Below are 7,493 nucleotides of genomic sequence, written 5' to 3'. Positions count from 1 at the left end.
ATTACTTTGACACCAACATAGAAGAGAACTTGGAAAACAATCATGAAGGAGAAGCTCACAACCATGCTAGAGAAGGCCCTGCAAATCATGCTGGGAAAGAAAAGAGAGTTCTAGGCTCCTACATCAATCCAAATCCAGGAAACTGTAGAGTCTACCCGGATGTCTATAGGCTGCTTTTGTTCCCTTTTTCACTCAGGGACAAGGCATCCAAGTGGCTTGAATCCTTCCCAAAGGAGAGCTTAACAAATTGGAAAGATATAGTGAACAAATTTTTGGCAAGATTCTACCCTCCACAAAGAATCAATAGGCTGAGAGCTGAGGTGCAGACTTTCAGGCAACAAGATGGTGAGACTCTCTATAAGGCATGGGAGAGGTTCAAGGATTTAACAAGAAGATGCCCACCAGATATGTTCAATGATGGGTTCAACTTCACATTTTCTATGAAGGTCTTTCCTATGAGTCAAAGAAGGTTGTAGATCATTCATCAGGGGGCTCTCTAAACAAGAAGAAAACCATTGAAGAAGCCATAGATGTCATCAAAATAGTAGCTGAGAATGACAACTTCTATGCCTCTGAAAGAAGTAACACTCGAGGAGTAATAGAGATGAACCACATGGATGCATTGCTAGCTCAAAATAAGATGATCACCAAGCAGCTAGCAGATCTCACCAAGAAGGTGGAGGAAAACCAAGTTGCAGCAGTCATCACTTCATCATCACTAGCTCAAGAGGGAGTGAATATAGGAGAAGAAGGTAACTGGGAATAAGCCAACTATGTTGGAAACTCACCTAGACAAATCCATGACCCATACTCCAAAACTTACAACTCTGGATGGAGAAATCACCCCAACTTTGGTTGGGGAAATCAACAAGACCAAGGTCAAGACCAGAGACGCCATAACCTCAATTCCAACAATAATGCAACTCACCAACATACCTCACAGAGATCCTATCAACACCCACCTAACCCCAATCCACCATCACTAACGGACGATAGACTTTCAAAAATTGAGACTATACTGGAAGATTTATGTAGAGAAGTCAAAGACAACAAGGTGTTTAAGGAAGAGGTACGAGCCAATATTAAAAACTAAGGAGAAAACATCAAGAGATTGGAGTCCCAAGTAGGGTATCTATCTCAACAAATTCCCAAACCCACTGATGGATTTCCCAGTGACACAGAAAAGAACCCAAGAGGAGAAACAAAGAAAGTAAGGTGGGAAGAATGTAAGATGATCACCACAAGTGATGAGAGGAGTATGAAGGAAGTAGAACACCTCCAAGACAGTCAAAAGGGAAACCAAGAAGAAAGAGACCATGCACCCCAACTTACACTCAAGGAAGAACTGAAGAGAAGGGAGATACTGAACCCATATGCACCCTTTCCCCAAAGGCTTAAAGGTGGTGTAGCAGGGAGAATGTATTCAAGGTTCCTCGACATGTTTGCATCTCTTGATGTAAATATACCATTTATTAAAGCCCTCCAGCAAATGCCTTCCTACATAAAGTATATAAAGGAGCTATTAGCCAGAAAGAGTTCATTGAAGGGTGGACAAACACTAAAGATGAATAGGGATTGCAGTGCTCTCATTCAACCAAGGCCACCCTCAAAGAAGAAGGATCCAGGGAGTTTCCACATTCCTTGTGCCATAGGAGAAACAATGATTGATAAGGGACTCTATAACTTGGGAGCAAGTATCAACCTATTGCCTCTATCCCTCGTGAAAAAGCTTCAAATTAATGAGCTAACACCCACAGATGTAATCATCAAATTGGCTGACAAAACTCAAAAACAGGCACTAGGAGTGGTTGAGAATGTGTTAGTAAAGGATGGGAACTACTTCCTTCCCACAGACTTTGTTGTCCTAGAAATGGATGAGAATCCTATTCACCCCATCATTCAGGGAAGGCCATTCTTGGCCACAGCCAGAGCACTCATAGATGTGGAGCGAGGAGAGGTAGTGCTGAGAATACATGATGATCAGTTCACCTTCAATGTTTTCAACCTCTCACAAGAAGCAGAACATGATAACAAAAAGTCAGAGGAAAAGCAAACAAAAGAGCTGACGTCAGAGCTAAACAAGGGAGCACAAGCACCAGACTTCATTGCTCCTATGGTTAACAACCAATGTGATCAGAAGGAGCAACATCCAAGTGTAATCCAAAAGGAACCAGACCCACCAGAGTATATGAGATGGGCATCAAAACCACTCTCAAAGAGGAAACTACAAGGAACAAGGTGACATCAACGAACACAAGAAAAAAAGGTCCCAATGGGATGGAAGAACAAGAAAATACCTACAGAAGATTTCTCGCCAGGAGATAAAGTGGTCTCTACATACTTTCCACCTATACCACCTCACCTCCCCACTATTCCATCTCAGCTGCCTCCAGTGTACACCGTCAACAAAATCTTGTCCTTAGAGCATGTGGAGCTTATAACCAAGGCCAATGGAAATAGGTTCACTGCAAGGGGGGAAGACTTCAAGCACTATCAGCCACCTTGACACGGACCAAACGTCAAGCTAATGACGCTAAAGAAGCGCTTCATGGGAGGCAACCCATGTTCTACACCCTCTTCCTTTAATCTCAAATAGTAGTAATAAGTCAAAGTTCATGGATTCTAAATCAATTTTGATAAACAATATAAGACCCCCTTACATGCAGCGTATAGTACATGATAAGTTTGGTGTTCAAGGCATACCAGGTGGGCTTGAACACACTTTATGAGGTGAAATTATTCCCAAAACTTGTTGCACCATATGATCACAAACAAGTTTGGTGTACCAACGTTGCATGCATGGGAGATCTAGTGGTTGATTTATTTGCATTCATGAAAAGCATTTAGTTAATTAAAAACAAAAGAAAAAGATTTTTCTTTGTAGCTAGTTCACACCTTAAGTCTTCCCACCAAAAATTTCAATTAACCATTTGCATTCCTTTTTTGTCTTGTATAGGAAATCAAAAAGGACATTGATGGTACTTGATAGGACAATCAAGGAAGGGAGATTCGGCCACTATGCCAAGGAACGTATGCACTTGTCTCCAAGGGGGTATCTTGGGAAATGTTGCCATGCAACATTGGAAAGTGGATAGTCTTGGAGACCGAACCAAGACCTTCATAAAAAGGGTGATCCTTGTGTTCATTCAACATCAAACCCCAACCGTCCACTATCAAACAACACCATCAATCCGCACCCTTCAATCATTTACCATCTTCCTATATAAACCCCTTCACACAACCTCTACACACTTCTTACTCTCATTCCTCTCCCTTTCTTTTCTCGGATACACACACTTCATCCTCCTCCATAAAGTTTCACACACACCCTCCTAGCCACGCCTTGTGAGCCACAATCATACTAACCATCACTCATGGCTTCATCCAGTTCTAAAAGGAGAAGAGGGAGGGAGCCCATGGAATAGCCTCCTTCCGATGCTGTGAGATTCAAGACTGCCTTCCATGAGCTTCAATATGAACGAATCAAAAAACAAGAAAATCTTGCCAGAATTGACATTCCAGTCCAGTGAGGATGAATGCCCTAAGATTAAGGAGAAGATTGCACATAGGGGCTGGCAAAAGCTCACCAACCCAGAGACAAAGATAAATGCAAATCTCATCAAAGAGTTCTATGCAAATGCGGTCAGAGAAGACAGCACTAGGGCCCCCACCTTCAAAATTTATGTAAGAGGAACAGAGGTAGAATTCAGCCCCAATGCTATAACAAGGACTCTTCAATTGAAATCATCATATTTTGATGAGCTTAGCTATCAAGTAAGAATAAGTAATGCCCCCGAGGAAGACGAACTTGAAGAAATCGTGAGTGATATGTGTGTTATTGGGTCTGATTGGGAGAGATACTCGGACAAGAGGCAGAGGTTCATTAGGAGAGGAGACCTTATCCCAGAAGCCAAGGGATGGTTTGAGCTAGTAAGGAGGTATATCCTTCCAGCCGCAAACAATTCTGAAGTCAATATAGCTCGAGCCACCACGGTACATTGCCTAGTGAAGGGTGGAAGCATCAATGTGGATGAGATTATAGCTAAAGGAATCCAGGATTCAGCCGAAAAGAATGATCTAGGCGCTAGACTTTGGTACCCCAGCACCATCCTGAGACTATGCATGAAAGCCAAGGTGGTGTTCGAAGACAACAATCCACAATGGGTAAATCCTGGGAGGTTAGTCACATTCCAACGCATACACTATGTGACACCTGCTCAACAACAAAGAAGACCTCGGATAGGGAAAAGAACTGCACAAGAAGAACCCCACCTAGAAGAACCTCACCAAGAAGAACCCCAACAAACAGGGCACCAGCAAGAAGGACAATTTGATCCAACCAATATAAATCTATATCACATCAAGGAAGCCATTGAGTATATGGCAAGTAGCTATATGGAGGGACAAGAACAGCAACTACATGTCTAAGCACAAAGGATGGATCATCAAGAAAAACTACTCTCTAGTTGGATAGATCAACAAAGAGAGTGGCAGAAACAGCAAATGTAGTTACAATAGGAGCATTACTCCCAGCTCACCCAAGCCATCAATCAAGTGTCTGAAAGGCAAGAAAGCCAAGATAAACGCCTTCAAGAAATCAACCAACGCCAGATGGCTCAGATGAAAGCATTCAATGAATTCAATGTGCTCAATGAAGGAAGACAACTGCATCGAGAAGAATTCAGTATAAACACTCAGGCCAAGTTAAACTATATGACTCGGCATATGCATAACTTGCACCCTGCCATCCCAAGTTATGAGCTAGTCCGCAAGGACTTAACAGAGTAAGAAGAGGGGAAGGTGAAACAGCAAAAGGAAGCATTAAATAAGAAGATGGAAGATGCTGGTTTCTGGAAAAAGCTGATAGGAAAGCGCAAAGGGAATGGGGACTCAAGCAATCAAAGAGAATCCCAAGATAAAGGAACATGATCATTTCAGGTGGTGGAGTCCCTTTTCTATCTAATTCACAGCTTTAATAAGGAAAATCATGTATGAAATAGAACATGCTTCCATGAGTAGCTTAGGATTTTTAATTCTGCATTTAAGTTTTTCATTGCTTAGGTCTATGCTTATTGAGCTTAATGTCCCTGGTGTTCACTTTCATCTTGCTTACTTGTATGCTTGCCCTTTAAGTTAATTAAAAAGAAAATGTTATGAAAAGAACAAGAGTGGAGTTATTTTGAGAAGTTAGTTCGTACTGTTTGTGGTAGGATGATTAGTAAGCTAAGTTGGTTCACCAAACAAGGAAAGAAGGCAACTATCTATCCTGAATCCTATGCTTGAAACACATCCTATGAGACTAACTAAATAGTAAGATCCCAATAAGAAAAAAAAGAGCAATAAGAGTGAAAAGGAAAGAAACACAATAAGAAACAATGCTAGGCACCAAGGATTTTTAAAATTAAGGCATGTGTCTGTGGTGTTCATGTGCAAGGGATATGCTTGGATGAATAAGCTCTTAGGGGTGCCTCATCACTTGGTAACTTGGATTAACTAATCCAGGATTATCAGCTGAAAGTCCACTATCAAGAGTGACCTTTGCTACAGAACACTTAGTAACCCAAAGAGGTGCTGGACACCAAGGTCTCAAGAAAGAAAAATAACAAACCATGTGCCTGTGGTGTGTATGTATGAGGGAAAGATACTTGAGGGAGTAAGTCCTTAGGGGTGTCTTAACACCTAGCACCTTGAACCAACTGGTTCGGGAGTGTTGGCTGAAAGCTTATTATAAAGAGTCGCCCTCTTACATAGAGCACTTTGCCAAAAGAAGAATGTAATAAACCTTGGAAAAGAAGGAAGGATCATCAATTAAGAAGTCTCAAAGGATGCAATCAAGAGAGTGACCAAGGACTTGATAAAGGCCTGAAACCTAGTAAAGGAAAGAACCTAAGTTGCTATGCATGAAACTCCATAAACCAGGAATTCTACTTCTATATTATTTTCTTGTTCTTTCATTCATTCTTCCTATGTTTCAGTACTTGCTTAGGGACAAGCAAGCTTTAAGTTTGGTGTTGTGATGCCAGGGCATCTAGGCCAGTTTCACTGACCTTTTCTTTACTGTTTTAGGTTAGTTTCATGCATTTTCTTAGTGAATAAGGCAAGTTTTGGATGAAAATACACTTACACCTTGATTCAAGCAACTATTGTGAATTTCACATGATTTCATGAGGATTTTTGCTAGAATTAAATGATAAATTGATGATGCATAATCTCATGACTTTGGCTAGAGCTTTGATGCACTTTATTGCTTGATTTCAGGACAAGGGAAGCAAGGAAGAACCACGTTAGTACTCACGTTAATCTAGTTAACGTGACCACTAACGTAGAATGGTAAATAGCTTGCAACGTTAATGAGAAAAGTGATCACAAATAACACTTGCGAAGCCATCATAAGCCCACGTTAATTGCCACGTTAACTAGGTTAATGTGGTAGTTAACGTGGAGACAAAAGAAAGCTCCAACATTAGTGGTAAACGTGAACACCACTAACGTTCCAAGACTTGGCAATAAGCCATGTTAAGAGTCACGTTAACTTAGTTAACGTGAACTCTAACGTGGAAGTGAGGAACAATGCCAACGTTAGTGACACTCACCTTTGTCACTAATGTTAGATCAAACTAGCATTGCCCACGTTAGTGGTCACGTTAAGACCACTAACGTGAAAGTTAACATAGAGCTAACATTGATGAGCCAACGTTAGTGACACTCACCTTTGTCACTAACGTTGGAGATGGCATTCACTACCACGTTAGTGACCACGTTAACTTAGTTAACGTGAGCTCTAACGTGGAGAGTAGCGGAACTTGGAGCGTTAGTGACAAAGGTAAGTGTCACTAACGCTCTTGAAGGTGAGGCATAACCATGTTAAGAGCCACGTTAGTTACACTAACGTGAACTCTAACGTAGGGACAAAGGGCACAAGGCAACGTTATTTGGAAAGGTGAGTCCCAATAACACTTGCGAAGGTTTATAAGGCAATGTTATTGGGAAAGGTGAGTCCCAATAACACTTGCAAAGGTTTGCAAGGCTACGTTAGTGATCACGTTGGTGCCACTAACGTTGGAGTTAACGTGAGCTATATGGGGTTGGAACGTTAGTGAAAAATGTGATTGCCAATAACGTTCTCGAACCCACAATGTCACTTAATGTTAACTTCACTAACGCCCATGCCTAAATCATACTTCTCTACAAGCTGAGCCCACTAAAGATTGTAACTGCTTCAACTTAAGATCTAAGGCCCACATCTAAGCCTTGAAGAACTCACTAGAAGATCAAGAGAAGTAGTATATATAGGAGTAGTTTTGAACTATAGAAAAGCTTGGCACTTTAGAGAACTACCCTTTGTATATTTACTTTTCAGCACTTTTAGTGATGTACTCTTTTCTGCCATTTTCCATTTCTAGAGCTATGAACAACTAAACCCCTTTCATTGGGTTAGGGAGCTCTGTTGTAATTTGATGGATCAATTATAGTTTTCATTCTCTTCTTCTTTC

General features: G+C 41.2%; 1 non-coding gene across 1 annotated transcript; it reads right to left on the bottom strand.

Moving 5' to 3' along the window:
* Positions 1–305: 305 nt before the first annotated feature.
* LOC127742260 (small nucleolar RNA R71) lies at positions 306–412 on the bottom strand. The gene has a single exon (XR_008003448.1). It is a non-coding gene; the product is annotated as a small nucleolar RNA R71 (small nucleolar RNA).
* Between the last annotated feature and the right edge of the window lie 7,081 nt (positions 413–7,493).

Source organism: Arachis duranensis, chromosome 9, assembly GCF_000817695.3.
Source record: "Arachis duranensis cultivar V14167 chromosome 9, aradu.V14167.gnm2.J7QH, whole genome shotgun sequence".
Lineage (NCBI taxonomy): Eukaryota > Viridiplantae > Streptophyta > Magnoliopsida > Fabales > Fabaceae > Arachis > Arachis duranensis.
This window is presented reverse-complemented; position numbering and strand designations above follow the sequence as displayed.